Raw genomic sequence first — 16298 nt, 5'->3', positions numbered from 1 at the left:
CTTGAGCTTTTACACAAATTATATAATCATAAAATATTCATGTTTTAACATAGGTCATAGTTCAGAGCCAAAAGAATTACCCTCAAAGTTATGTGCTCACCTAGGAGATGGACTAATCTTGAATATTGTTGTCGATTTTATATCCCACATGTGTACTGTTCGTAACAAGTAATAAAGTAGACCTTTTGGTTCCGAATTATCGTTTCCACGATGCCTATACTTTAATACTCAATTCATTATTTTTAACTTCTTTTTGATGAAAAAAAAGCAAGAATAATGATTGGTTATGATTTTTAATCAACTATCTAACAATACGTGGATGCACACAAATAGTGATTGAGAATTGAAATAATAAATAGATATTAGGATGGAACAATTTCACCTATTGATCACCTTTAAGTCTTAAATCAAGAATCATAAAATCTAAGGTAGTGTCTCCTATTGTATTCAATTTACTCCTCTCGAATTCTCATTAAGCCTATTTAACTACTTCAATTTCATATCTCTATACGAATCAAATTTAGTTAAATGAAATAATATTCTAAAAATTCATTTATGACCGTAGTAATTAATATAGGTTTCTCTACTCGTTATATTAATTTAGCAGATTTTAATATGTGGTCTAAACAAAGAATCTACATCTCTATATAATTATTGTTCACGAAATCATTGAATAATTGGCCAAAAGATTCAAAGTATTGAAAATATGATTAAAATCCACACATATAATCCTAACGAATAAGAATCTCAAATAAAAGAACTAAAGGGTTCCAAATATGTTACATTATTAACCCTAAAATTAGATTTAACTACTCATAGTAATGAATGAAAAACAAGAAGTTATATGGAAGACATCACTGGGTTTTGAATAAGAATATAGAATTAAAAATCAATCTTGCGCCAAGATATTCTTTCTCTTCCAATTTATGCTTCAAAAATTGGATTGCCTGATGTTTTTCTCCTTTGAATTCGGCCTTTCAATCTTCAATTGCATGTGTTTTCCTCCTAATAAGGAGATTCAATCCCTTGATCTTTTACCCCATTGAATTCTATCTCAATTCTCCAATATTTTTAGGTGTTTTAATACATAAAAAAGGCTCTCTCCATGTGTTTGGGACGTACTGGTACTCATATGGCTCCAATTTAGGTCAAAGATGTCGCTCAATATCATTTCAAGTTGAGTTTTAATCGTATAAGGAAACCTGGGATTTGGCCAAACTTTTGAACTATCATTGTTGAATTGGGTGAGCTGTTCATCACTTTCCTTAGCTTCCATTGGAAACTTTTTATTAAAACTACATAGTTTTAGCTCATCAAATCTAGGACCTTTGTTTTCCTTCCTTTTCTTCATTAAACAACCCTGAATCCATCTCTTGGTTATCTCCCTTTTAAATCTTCCTTTCTCTTCCATTTTCATACTTTTGTTCTTAATTATTTCTCTCTCAAGGAAGTAAAATTTTCTTCACGTTCTCATCATCATTTAAAGTGAGGTCGTCCATCCCCAAGTATTTTCCTTAGCAGAAAGCACCTTTCTTTTTCTTGCATTTTCTCACCTTTTTTTCTTCTCTTTTTCTAGGGAATAGCTCCCACTTAGCTATGCCCAATGGATGAAGAACATTGATAGCCATTCTAATTTTGTAGGAGAAGTTAAGGAAACCCTAAACTAGGGATGCAATTTGGCTTGCCAATTCGAGTTGCCCATGACTTAGCCTGAAAAAAACTCGAGCCGATCTAACTTGGGCTCAGGGTCGAGCTCCATCTTGGGGTGCAAAATCGAGCCCGAGCCAGTCCATGTGGCTTCCTAGGCCGGCTAAAAAAAAGTAGCCTACAGCTACCTATATTATTAGAAAAATCGAGTTGACCCAACTCAGGTCGATGGGCTCGAGCTGAAAGCTCAGGTTAAGCCTCGATTTATTGGTCGAACGTTTGTTCGACTCCGCTTGGGCTAAAAAAGTCCGACTTAATTTTATTCGAGCTGAGCCGCCTAGAGTTTCGGCTCATTAGCCAGCTTTACTCGGCTCGATGACATTCCTACCCTGAGATGAGTGTAGAGCAATTTGACTCTCTTTTTACTTTCGAAGAGGATGGAAAGAACATTGGTTGGTAGTATGCCAGTGTTAGACCTAGACCTAGGGGTCCACTAGTTTGGATATTCCCTCCTCGATAAAGAATGGAAGGAAGAGTTTTTTTTGTATTGGGTGAGTAGCAATTTCACCCTTCACAAGTAGATGGAGATGACGGAGTACCTGCCTGTTATCATTTATTATGTAAGTGATCTTCTCTTCACATTTTGCCAAACTGAGTTGTAGGTATATCCTCAACTCTTTTGTTTTATTTGTAGACTACGAGAATGCTACTTCGACTTCAGCTGTCAACAAACAAGCTGATGCAATTAGAGCTTTTCCTAAAAAGCAAAGGTCTAGGAAATTTGTCATCTCCATTTCAAACCTTTTTCAGGCGGGTTTATTTTGATCTCAACCTTCAACTTAACGATAGTTGGGGCTTCTACTTTTATTCCAATATACTTCAGGTAAGGATCGACCTATCTTTAAGTGTTTTAGTCAGCTCATAGTTCAGACTCAATCCTTCTTTTTAGATCAAGACAAAGAAATGTTGGGATAGAAGGCAACAGCTACAACTAACAAGGGTAAGAAAAGGAAAACCCCTACTGAGGTAGTGGAAAAACCACAGAGTTTGTAGTTGAGTAGAGGTCTCAGCTTTCAAGGCATGGCCATTCTAAAAAGCCATTAGCAAGGTTGACTCTCATGGCTTTGTCTCCTGAGCAATCCTCTTTCGTGGTACCACAGTAGAGGTCGATCCTTGTCCCCACTCTTCCTACTATCACTGTCAAAGATCTGCAGAAGCCTAGCATTGATTATTTGTGGGCCACCGACTTGAGATGTTCCTGGACTTTCTCAGAGCTCTATCGCTATCTAGAGAGTCAACAGTCGCACTTTCTTCTCCTCTCAGATACTCCTCCAACCTTCTTACTGGAGTTGGAATGAGAATGAATAAAAGTTCCTTTCTAAGATCTCAGTGGATGAGGCTGTGTATCGTAAATTCGATGGCTTGGATCCATTCTTTATATGATGTCTATGGCAAATAAGGTATGTGCTAGAGCTCACGTACTTAGGAACTTTTGCCTTTTTTTATTTTTATAAACTAGATTACTTTCTTTATTTAGGTAAAGTTTCAACAAGAAAAGATGTTGGAAATCAAAAATCAAGCCTTAAACCTTTTTGAAACCATGGAGGCTAAAGATGCAAGATTTGTTGGGAAAGAGAAGGAATACGAGGATTACCTTAACAAGATAGGGGTAGAGGTGGAGGTGAACTCAATTTTAGAATTAAGCCTCATGGATGAAGTTATGGCCTTGAGGATGTAGGGAAAAAGACCAACAAGGGAGCCTTTTTTGAGAAAATGTGGCTTGAAGAGGAAAGAGCTAGGGCTCATAAGGCTATGAAAAGGGCTGAAGAAGCTACCAAGAAGGCAGAGGCTAAGGTAGTCAAGGCTGTGGAACTTTGAAGGGCCTCTTCTGAGTTTAATGCTCTAGCTCAGGATGCCTACGTAGTAGCCTTTGGAAGAGCTCGTGAAGCTTATTGGTAAAGAAAGGAAAAACACTGCCTTCTTGGTATATGCTTTAGAAGAACAAAAAAAAAAAAAAAGAATTAGAGATATCTGAGGTAGCTTGGATTCACATCTCTCCTGCTAATGAAGATGTTGAAGATTAAGTTGTTAGTAAGATCCTCCAACCCTTAGTTCATTCCCCTTTTCTTTCTTTTTCCTTGCTGTTATAAATCATTGCCTTCGATGTGCTTGTAATAGATGTTTTGCTAGTTGATGGATATTCTATTTAGTGGTAGTTCGATTTTTTGCACAAGTTGAAAATGTTTATGATTTCCTTAAAAGTTGCATCCTTAGGCCGGCTTGCTTAGTAGTAATGCCTCTATAATTTCCTTAAGAGGAAACTTGTCGATTATTGCAGCACATGCAAACTTAGGTCAGGTTGCTTAGGAGCAATGCCTTTGTAATTTCCTTAAAAATGAAACTTGTCGAAGTGTTGCAGCACATACAATCTTAAGTCGACATGCTTAAGAGCAATGCATTTGTAATTTCCTTGAGAGGAAACTTGTCTAAGCGTTGTATCCTTAGGTTAGCTTGCTTAGGAGTAATGCCTTTGTAATTTCCTTAAGAGGAAACTTGTCTAAGTGTTGTAGCACATATAACCTTAGGTCGTCTTGTTAAGGATGCTCGGGAGTAGTGTAATACAAAAACATTTTTTTTTTTATAATACTTCTTAAGATGCACAAAATTCCAAGGGTGTAGCAATATCTTCTTTCCATACCTTCAAGCTCAAAGATAAGACCTTAGTCACTCTATAGGGTCCATCTAATTGGGACCTAGGGATCCTGAGCTGACTTCTCTTTTAGTGAGGGAGACCTTTCTTAGAACTAAGGAACCAACTTCAAATTTTCATTTTCGACTTTTTGGTTGTAATACTTTGCATTGTGCTGCTTATATATTACGTTTTTGAGTTCGACTTCATTCCTTCTCTTCTCTATTACGTTCAACTTTACACGAAGGGCTTTTTCATTTTTCGTTTCATCATATGTTGTTGTTCAAAAAGAATGGATCTCTATCTCCAGTGGGATCTTAGCTTCTACCTCTAAAACTAGAGAAAAATGGTTTTCTCCAGTGCTAGTCAAAGACATAGTGTGGTAAGACAATATCACACCGGGGAAATCATGAGCCCATCCTCCCTTAAGAGAATCGAGCTTTGCCTTTAGTGTATGTTTGATGATCCTATTCATTGCATCGACTTGACTATTAGATTGTAGATGGTTCGGTGTGGAAAAATGCTTTTTGATAACAAGTCTTTCGCAAAGGTTTATAAGATAATAATTGTCGATTGCTTTCCATTGTCAGTCACGATGAAATACGGTATTCTAAACCTACACACAATGAATTTCCATATGAAGTCAATGGTCTTTTGCTCAGTCATCTTATCAAAGGGTTTGACTTCAGCCCACTTAGTAAAGTAGTCAATTATACAATTGCTAACTTGGGTCCACCTTTTCCTGTGGGATGGGGCCAATAAGATCGAACTTCTACTTAGAAAATGGCCAAGGAACAATCATAAAATTGAGCTCCTCTAGTGGGGTTTTGATGGTGGGAGCGAAGCGTAGACATTTGTCGCACTTTCTTACAAATTCTAAGGCATCTTATTTTATTATGGGCCAGAAGTATCTTTGGTGGGGCATTGGTTTTATTAGGATGAGTGTGGGATTGATTACTAGACGTCGAATTGCGGTTCATGATGATATTTTGTCGTGTGTTGACTTAGTATTCGTTTTGTGGAGAAATGGGGTTGTTTATGCAAAACTAGCCCTCCTTTTATCGCTAAACCGTTGATGTCAAAAATTGTAAAAATAACTTTTGGGCCAACTGCAAGATAGAAGGTGTTTTTATTTATTTATAATAATTCTTGAGTACAATCACTTGATCGTTCCACAAGGAAAGAAAAGTGCTAAATCAAGGTGTTTGTTTTTGGATATGTCAAGTGAACTCTGGCCCTTGAAAAACGACCATTGGTCTCTTTTTATAAGGAGGGTGAGCTTTTCCTTGGCCAACTTAAGTCTTGTAAATCAAATTAGCAACAGTATCAAGCTTGGGAGGCATTTTAGTGATCTGGTCTTTGATTGGCCGTCAAGGTCGGCCTTTCTCAGATCATCATGATGCTGGCTCTTCTGTATTATCAGAGAATGATGAGTTAACATCGGATAAGGGGCTCTTGTAGTTGATTGGTGGAAAAGGAGGTGCTGACATCATACTTGCCAGATGTCCTTTGTTGATTGGGGGAGCTGACTGGCTTAACAGTATAACATAGAATCTATAATCATGATGTTCTCTAGGATTACGACGATCATTGGTCCAAGCTAACCTTGGTGTATTTCGACCTTGACTTTTACACAGATTAGGTGGTCATAAAATATTCATATTTCAAATTAGGTCCGAGTTTGGAGCACAACAAGCATTATTCAAAAAATAAATTAAAAAAATAGAGTACTTTTGTGTATTTAATTGAGAATCGAAATCTCATATTTATAGGAAAGAATTATAAATGTAAGGAATACAATAATTATAATAACTAAGGCTACATGGTGTATAATGATCATTCATTAATAAATATAAAATTTACAACACTCACCTTTAAAGACATATTATAATATATCTATCTTGTTAAATTCTTTCTAGGTAAAAATTCAATGTGACAAAATTATCAAATGAAAGAAAAATAGTTCAGTTATTTTTTGAAGTATTAAAAATAAAGACTTCCATATTAAAATCTTGTTAAGAAAATTCGGTAAGATAAAATCAAAGAAAAGAAAAAACAGTGCAGCAACTCCTTGATGTTCATTACTAAAAATCTTTTAAACAACGAATTCCAATCTTATTCACCAATTTTTTGAATATAGATGTCAATAGTGCTTGTGGGAATAAATGAGTCACATTGTCAATTGAGCAAATTTGATGAACATTGATGTTGTCATTCTTCTAAAGCCCATATGTATAGAAGAATTTTAGAAAAATATATTTTGTCATATCTCTTTTATATAGTCTCATTTGAGTTTGTGCAATATAAGTTGTACTATCTTCATACAATATTGTTAGTCTTTTGTTGAAACAAATCCGCATGATACTTAGATATGGTGTGTCATGTTTCTCAACGATTCAAATTGTCGGCTTACCTCATAGATTGCAATAATTTAAGAAAATTTTGAAGATGTTGTTGTCAAAATTTTATTTCACAGATCTTCATGATATAGTTATTCATTCACGTGTAAATACATATCTTGATTGTGATTTAGTTTTTTGTGAATCGGAGAGATAACCTACATCTGAATATCCGATTAAAGAAGATCCCTATTTTTTAGAATATAATAATCTCATATCTATAGTACCTTTCAAATAATGAAACATGTTTTTAAAATCATTTTAATGTTTTTGAGTTGATATAGAACTATATCTTGTAAGGATATTTACAAAAAACAAACAAACAAACAAATAAATAAATAAATAATAAAATTCTATGTTGATCAATTACATTCGCACTAAGATATGTCACTTCATCACCAAAAAGCTTTTCTCCATCTTCAAGTGGATAAAATAGATCTTTTTTTCACATCAAACGATCGATCAACAATCATAGGTTATGCCAATTGATGTGCATTATCCATATAAAAATATTTTAAGACTTTTTATGTATATAAAGATTGATGAACAAATAATCTTTCTGAAAATATTAAATCTGCAACCCAAGATAAAATTTTGGTTTTTCTCAATTTTTTTATCTCAATTTTTCTTTTTCAAATAATCTACAATTTTGTTGAGCTCTTTAAGAGTTCGGATTAGATTTAAATCATTTACATAAACTATCACAATTATAAGTTCCATATTTGTTTTCTTCATGAAAATACAGGTGTAGATATCTTTATTTTTTATAATCTCCCTTCACCAAATATTCGAATGATTATACCATATACATCGGGATTGTTTTAATCCATATAATAATTTTTACAATTTAATTGAGAATATAGTACTTGGGCATGTATCATTTGTTTCTAGCAATTTTAAGTCTTTCGGGAACTTTTATATATATGCCACTATCAAGTGAACCATGTAGATAGGTAATTACTATATGCATAAAATGCATGTAAGCCTTTGTTACACATGTCAAACTAATTAAAAATTTAAAAGTGATTGTTCCATTACAGAAGAATATATTTCTTCATAATCAATTCTAAGTCTTTGTAGAAACGTTAGGTTACGAGCTGAATTTTGTACATTGTAATTTCATTATTTTTATTTCTCTTCTTTACAAAGATCGACTTGTATATTACAGGAATTATAAATTCAGGTGTTCCGCTTATATGACCTCTTTCTATTTTGCCAACCATTTCTATGCCCTCGTTTGCCTCCCATTTTTTGAAATGAAAATAGGTGGAATTGTGTTTTTTTTTTTTTTTTTTTTTTTTAAATCGAGTGGTTGAAAAGGAAAAAAAAGGTTTTCAATTGAAGTGTAATATTATTTTATGAAACATTATGTGGTTGAAAATAGGAGAGAGAAAAAAATGAAATGAAATTTAATGGAGGCCAAAGGAGGTTTATGTTGACAATTTTTAGTAACCCATGATTCAACATACTTATTTTATATGATTTCAAGAGCCATGTTATAGAAAAAATAATAGCATTGTTTCCATAATTTATTGAAGTTTTATTATTTTCAAACATTTGTGGTTCTACAGGAATTATGTCATCAATATTTGATCGATCAATTTTTTTAATATTATTTCTTTTACTTTTATTTATTTTTCTCTTTCTAGGTACATAGACTTTAGTATCAACCAACCGTGCTCCTAATGTATTTGAGATTCATTTGCTACATTAAATTGTCCTATAATAACATCGATTTTTGCTTTATTATTTTTTTAGATACACATGACTGTCACTTTCCAAGTCGATTATGTTAAAGTATAAGTTTTTTTTAGCCAACTAATTTTGAATTGGTGATAATGTTCGATTCAATCATTCATATGAATATAACGACCATTGTGGAGTGCATAAATTTTTCTTTTTTCTGCTTTTGGTCAAATACCAAAAAAAATTATACAAATATATTCAATATTATTTTCTTGTATTACCATAATGTGATATCCATTGTGGCAAATATCTTTAAAATAAGTTAAGTATTTCTAGATTTGCTGTAATAAAGTGAATTGTGAAATATAGTCTTTTATTATTTGATAATTAATACTAACTCTTTCAAAGTTTTCAACGATATTTGATATATTCAATGTCGTGTTAACATTATTTCTATTTTGTTAATATTCAAGAAGTACTTGGAGAATATACATATTCGCACTATCTACTAAGCAAATACTTAATGATATATCTTAAATAATTTTAATGTATCAAGATTTATGTTACTTCTAGAACAATTATATAATATTCTTTGAAAATATTGAAACCACAAAATATCATGATCTTCAAGAGCAACAATTAATATTCTTTATGAATATTAACAAAATAGAAAGTTATTTCTTCAAAATTTAAAATTCAATATTATGCTGTTTAATTTGTTTAACTTCAGGAATATCAATAAGTTAATACTAACCATGTAACATTCAATTTTTAGAAGCAATAACATAATATTATTATAAAATACTAGATCTTGTAAAATTATGCTATTTGAGAGAGTAATGTGCGACAGCAATATTGCTGTCATATAAAATTATTTTAAAAGCAACAATAAAATATTCTTCTTCTATATTTATAGATTTTTGAAGTTGTGATTCTTCAAGAATAAATAACTTATTTTCGTAAAATTCCATTATAGATCATATTTCTTATGATATCAGATTGTACAATTTCCTTTGAGATATTGCTACTTTGAGAGCACGAGAAAATATTATTATCTTCATTTTTTTTTTTGAAAAATAATATTTTGTAGTACATCTTCAAGAACAAAAGACTAATATCCTTCCAAAATCATTTATTTAAGGATTTATTCGCCAAGAGCAAAAACATAATATATGTTTAATTTAATAATATTATACTCTTTAAGAGCAAGTAATATTTTAGTAGACTATTAATATTGTATTTATTAAAAAGCAACAACATGATGCATTATTACAAAAAAGGAATCAATAAAAGAAGAATAATGGTGCAACTACACACACACACACACTCATTTATGTGTGTGTATTTATGTATGTATATATGTGTGTGTGTGTATACTTCAGAAATCCTTTGCCATGAAAGACCTTGGGGGTTATCTTCTTCATTGTCTAGGATCATTTCCTTAGCCCCTTTAGTGAGTTACCTTAACCGGGTCTTAGGAGAGAGGTTTTGCCCAGATTCTTCTTATCACGAAGACAGACCTCAACGGCACCCACTTGGCTTTCTTTTCTATGGTAGCTGCGCTGGGAGCAGCAGCTGCCTTGGTAGTCTTCTTCTTAGCCCGAGAACTTGACCCTATTGAACTCCACCAACTTAGACTCGAGTTCGTAGCATTTGTTCTTGGTTGTCGCGATCATTCGTACCGCCTCTTCCATCACTAACCTGTGGAACTGCGAGGGAATTACAAGAAATGAGATAGCCATGGGATTAATATAGAAAGTATTTACGAGTTCTCGCCTTCATGTCTTCAACGAAACCAACAGCCACTCTGCTTACTCTTCTTTTTTGCATAAAAAGCTGATTTTGCAACCCTTGACGTTTGATCATTTTAATCCCACTCCACGGAGCGACTTCAAATTAAAGCGAAAACGAGGCGATTTCAGGGATATAGCTCGAGGTGTCAACGGGCCTTTCCACTCCGATTGAGAAGAATGATTAAACCTCCGCATCTTAGTGTCCGGTAGTGACATAACCTCTGTCTTGGGAAGCTCATACAAATAGCAAAATTCCATTAATTTTTATTTCATTTATGAACGGGGAGGTTTTTCTTAACTTTCCTTCTTCGTGTCATCCTCTGAAAATGGCTTAATCCATTGGACCATCTGGAACTGTTCTTGACTTTAGGCCAGCCCAATAACAACCTCTTCTGGTACCGTGTGTGTGTGTGTACACACACACACACACACACCCCTAAAGGAATAAGAATTGACTTCCAGTTATGCAATCACATAATATTAAAAAAAATATAAAAAAATACCATGAGATAGTCGATATTAAAAACACGCATATTCTCCCATTCACATGAAAATAAGCATCACTACACTTTTTAATGATTTGACTTTAATTATGATGCAAATGGTGATTAGAATTGAAATTTCTTTTGGTTATAGATGAAGTAATGTTGCCTTCTTTTTTCTTATAAGAAATTGCTTTTGCTATCTCAAATTGATTACAGATTTGTAAACTGATATAGGAAATTTTTGCTTACTCAATTAGTTAGAACTTTGTGCTAATAACATGTTATGAAATATAAGTAAAAGAGAAGAAAATGGAGAAGTCTATAGACTTGTGTGCATTTGATTGAAAATCAAAGTTCCATAATTATACGAAATTATTATGGCCACAACAGATATAATAATTATAATAACTAAGGCTACATGGGTATAATCATCATTCAATAATAAACATATAATTTACAACATAGGGGTATTTAATGTAGATTTTTTAATACCTTCTAAAAGTATTGGTGTATTCAATCGAGATTTTTATGAACTTTTAAAAAGTTTTAAAAGTTTCGATGTATTCAATTAAAATTTTTTAGAAGTCTTAATAAGTCATGAATATAATTCAAAATACCAGTAACTTTTAAAAACTTTTATAAAAGTTTCTAAAGTACTAACTTTTAAGTAAAAAGTACTAAAATAACATTTCAAAATTTGTCTCTCATTCATCTCAAGATTTTGGAAGAATTTCACACTAGAAAATTTTAATATATACTAGTGAAACGCACGTGCAAGGCACAAGTCATTGAGTAATTGATTATATTATAGCGTAGATACAAAAAATATTATTTGTGTTATGCATTGATTACATCAAACTTAAGCACCTGAAATGATTATAGGTTACAATATAATATTAAGAGATTTGATTGGAAGCTTTTTTTCTAGACTTGTTTAATAGGGACAAATTACTTTTAGATACTGAATAACAGAAGGTGCCACCCAATATAATTATCATATCTGGCTAACAATTTCATATTTGATGAAGTGTGAGACTCGTAAAAATGATAAACAAAGACATCTAAAGAAATAATGATAGGTGACAAAAATAATATTAAGAGACATGTGATAAAGTAGCACTTGAGAGCATTGGTATCAAATAATTAATAAATACTAGTGAAACAAAACTTTTTTGCCGATAGGTTCTAATGAGAAGCAGTATGAATGCTACGCCTTGATGCATCATATTTTGAATCCTATTCAAAATAAATTGATGTACTTCACAGGATCTAGTATACACAGTGATAGGTCATCAAAAAAGGCTAGGAAACCACAGTAGTTGACACTATCAACTAGCGTGAATTAAAGAATGCATCTTTGGAAGACAAAAAGTCATCATTTTGGATCAGCATGAAAGAACCAATTAATTAATAAACAAAGCATACAATTTTCTATAAATAACTTACATCGATAAGAAAGGGAATTCACAACTTACCTTATCACATAAAGATTGAAAACCACAAAGTCCAATAAAAAAAGAATTCAAAATGAAATCTTTTTATTTACATTCTATAGTTACACTGCATTTGCTGCTAATTTTAGCAACCATAAGACAACTTGAGAAGACCCTAGAGTCTTCAAAATTGAAAGATACCAGAGAAGTTCAAAAAAAAAATGCACGAAAATCAAACACTGACATTGTAATCAGTATAATGGGCAATGATATCTCTCTTTCTCACCAAACAATGACCAACCCGAGCACTGAGAATGTCATTAAAACCACCAAGTTCATCTAAACGAGGAAGAAAATTAATTGACAGTGAACTGAAAGTTACATAAAATGTATCATGGAATAGTAATACATACCTTCAATAAGAATATGTAGGGTTAGCATTGTGTCCATCCTACCATTTGCGTTTAGATTTTTTGTAACGAAATGAAATATATATAAATTAATAACTCAATGAAATATATACCTCTAGTATTTACCTCTAGTATTTCAAATGAAATATATATAAATTAATAACTCAATGAAAGAATGAGACATGATGAACATCAAAGGACCAGAGATAACACCTTCTCATAGATCTCCCTTGATAGTATATGAGATGCTTGACCTATAGATGAATTAGCTTATGTTTTTCCATTGTTATAAAGTAGAATTAAGAAGCGAACCAGCAGAAAATTCAAAAAGAGAATCACTTTTACTTGAATTTTACTTACTCCATCATTACCCATCGTCCTTGTTCTAGACGAAGAGTAATATGCACCATTTGCACCACTATAATTAACGTGGAATTTTCGAAAGTGAAGTTCCTTTCTTGAGCTACAGCCCTACACTTGTATTCGGTAAAAAATAATTTGTGGGAGCCATTTGCTTCTTTTTTTGAAATGACAATACATCAACCTATTTTAATCAAACACATGAAAGATCAATGTAATGTGGAACCAAATTCCAGCAAGCTAGATAAAAACCTGATAGGTCCCTTGGTCCTGTGACTCACGATGTGGCTTCTTCACTGGAAATTCTGCAAAAAATCAACTAAGAACATCGGAAGAACGAAACAGTTTATAAATTCAATTGATGGAACTTTTGGAAAATAAGAGACACATTCCAAGGCTATTAGAGAGGCTTGGACTCTCCCCTTTCTAACTGAAGAATCAGTAAAAGCCTACCTACAGTTCCCTCTCGCCCACATTTTATTGTTCCCTTACAGAGCACAATGACTATTTTACCCCTATCAACTAACTGAATCTAAGTTGGCATCCTTCACGTTGGTCATAACTTTTCCCTTCTTTTTCCTTGCATATGTGAATCTTATGGGGGTTTATTAGAGACACATTCCAAGGCTATAAGAGAGGATTAGTCACTCCCCCTTCTAACTGAAAAATCAGTAAAAGCCTACCTACAATCCCCTCCCACCCACATTTCATTCATTCGCTTACAGAGCACAATTACTATTTTATTCCTATCAACTAACTGAAGCTAAGTTGGCATTCTTCACGTTGGTTATAACCGCTCTTTTCTTTTTTCTTGCACCTTTGAATCTTATGGGGGGTCTATCAGTACCCGTCGCCCCAAAATCCACCTTGTCTTCAAGGTGGAAGGTAGGAAACTGTACCTGAATTGTCTAAAAAAGTTCTCAAGTAGCCTCAAACGTTGGAAGATTCTTCCACTTGATCAAAATGTCCGGACCTACAGCAATGTGAATAGCATTAGGGCAAACTCCCAAAGCGGTCTCTGGCTCCAAGATGAATTTCCCTGTAGCAGAGAACTGTGGAGGGAGAGCAGAAATGGGCTTAACATTACCAATGGCCTTACGCAACTGGGATATATGGAAAACAGGATGAATAGCTTCCGAGGCAGGGAGTTTAAGCTTGTACGTTACCCTTCCCACTTTCGATTCAACCACAAAAGGGCAATAGTGACGAGGAGATAACTTTTCATTTGGATGCCTAGCCAAAGATTTCTGACGATAAGGCCGAATTTTGAGATAAATAGTTCCCGCATTTCATCTCATTCCAGCAAAAGTTGATCCACAGATGAACAAGGTGTCAACCTCTTTTCAAGAGCCAATAGGTGGGGTGAATCATGGCCATATACTATTTGAAACGAAGAATGTCTCGTTGCGGTATGGAAAGAAGTGTTATACCAGTACTTCGCCTAATGCAAGAACTGACTCCCAACTTGAGGCCTATTTAAAGCGAAACACCTCAGGTATGTCTCCAGGTATATGTTCAGGACTTCTGTTTGTCCATCCGTTTGCGGATGGTAGGCTGTGCTGTGTGTAAGGGCAGTCCCCTATGCTTTAAATAATTTCGTCCAGAATGTACTCATAAAGAAGCAATCTCTATCTGACACAATAGAGCGAGGAAAACCATGCAAGCGAATTATCTCTTGACTAAATTCCTCACCAACTTGGGGGGTAGTGAAAGGTGCTTTAACCCTATGAAATGTCCATACTTACTTAGATGATCCACAACAGCCAAAATGGTGTCAACTCTCCTCGATTGTGGCAGTCCATTGATAAAATCCAATGAGATATCCTCCCAGATAGATTTGGGAACCTGTAAAGGAAGCAATAGCCCCCTCAGGCGATAAAGCCGTATATTTATTCTGCTGACATATCCCACATCCTGCCACATAGTCCTTCATCTTCCTCTTCATCCCTTGCCAATAGACCTCTTCGCAATCCTCTTATATGTCTTAAGAAATCTTGAGTGTCCCCCAATCTTAGAGTCATGGCATTCTTGTAACATGAGAGTGACAAAATTGGAATGGCTAGGAAGAACAACCCTCCCCTTCTAACATAATACGCCGTCGATCAAGGCATATCCCTCTTTCACACTGTTCTCAAATTGCAGCTCAGCACTGGTTTTCCTAGAATACCATCAGCAGCAACCTCTTTCTTGATATCTTCTAATTGTAGCACTTTAGAAGTGGACAGAGCCAACAGATTCAAAGCCGGCTGAACTCTGGAAAGAGAATTTGCAGCTTTATTCTCCACCCTCAGCTAATATCCGATGTCAAAGTTGTAGCCCATGATTTTAGTTAACCACTTTTGATGCATCTCGCTCACCAAACGCTATTCCAACAAGAACTTCAAGCTTCGTTGGTCTGTTCGTACCACGAAGTGTCTACCCAATAAGTAATGGCGCCACTTTTGGATGGCGAACACGATGGCCATCAATTCTCTCTCATATTAATGTTCCGGTTGAAGTCAACGACACTTTCGCATTTTACAACAATGTAAGGAACACTTGAAAGCATGCATGTAAACATGGGCGAATGCAACCTAGATAATGGATAATAGTGTAATCCCTAAGGGTAAATTTCATCACACAAATTCAGTAGACAACTATTTGGAATTCAAAAATAAAAAGTTACATCCATAATCAAGAAATGTGATAGAATTTTTAGGAGTTTTACCTCATACTTTCATCTCTCAAAAAATGCTAAGCACAGGATATAACTACAAGGCATTGCTCAGCCATGCATCCACAAAAGGGTGGCCTATAAAAAGAGGGCACCACCATATAGGCCCAGCTGGCTGTTCCCACTATGGGGAAGCTAACTTGGCAATACTTACCTCATCCTCTTAATCTCTGAAATCTATTTTTCATGTTAAGACTCAACCAAACTATAGCTGTTATGATCAAATTATTTGCATGAACAATAAACCCCAAATCTGAATAAAAAATTAATTTCATAAAAAGAATCAACATAGCGTAAATCATTCATCAGGACACAACTTTTAAGATGGAACATATGTGATAGCTTTAAATTCTCATTTCCTTCCTTTTCTGTATCTTCTTATGCTAATTATTTAATACATTTACTTAGAGAATATTATATTACTCATCTTAGGTTATTAGTATTTGGGGCAAAAAAAAANCTTTTTATTCTTTCCCTCTATTTGTTACTAAAACGATTAAATTGGACTTTTAATAACTTTTAAAATTAAAATCTATAGAAGTTTATAAAAGAGTACCACTTATTCCATATAAAGTTATTAAAAGTCCAAGAATTCAGTAAATGTCGATCACTTCAAAAAGATTTCGAAAATTTTGATTGAATACACCCTCTTAATAAAAATAAGTGAAACTTATTTTACTTTT

General features: G+C 33.7%; 1 long non-coding RNA gene across 1 annotated transcript; it reads right to left on the bottom strand.

The window, feature by feature from the left end:
- Positions 1-9634: 9634 nt before the first annotated feature.
- Positions 9635-16068, bottom strand: LOC111408079. Its single transcript, XR_002705279.1, has 2 exons — positions 13802-16068; positions 9635-13207 (listed from the first exon to the last, which is right to left on the bottom strand). It is a non-coding gene; the product is annotated as an uncharacterized LOC111408079 (long non-coding RNA).
- Between the last annotated feature and the right edge of the window lie 230 nt (positions 16069-16298).

The sequence above is a fragment of the Olea europaea genome, chromosome 13 (genome assembly GCF_002742605.1).
Source record: "Olea europaea var. sylvestris chromosome 13, O_europaea_v1, whole genome shotgun sequence".
Lineage (NCBI taxonomy): Eukaryota > Viridiplantae > Streptophyta > Magnoliopsida > Lamiales > Oleaceae > Olea > Olea europaea.
This window is presented reverse-complemented; position numbering and strand designations above follow the sequence as displayed.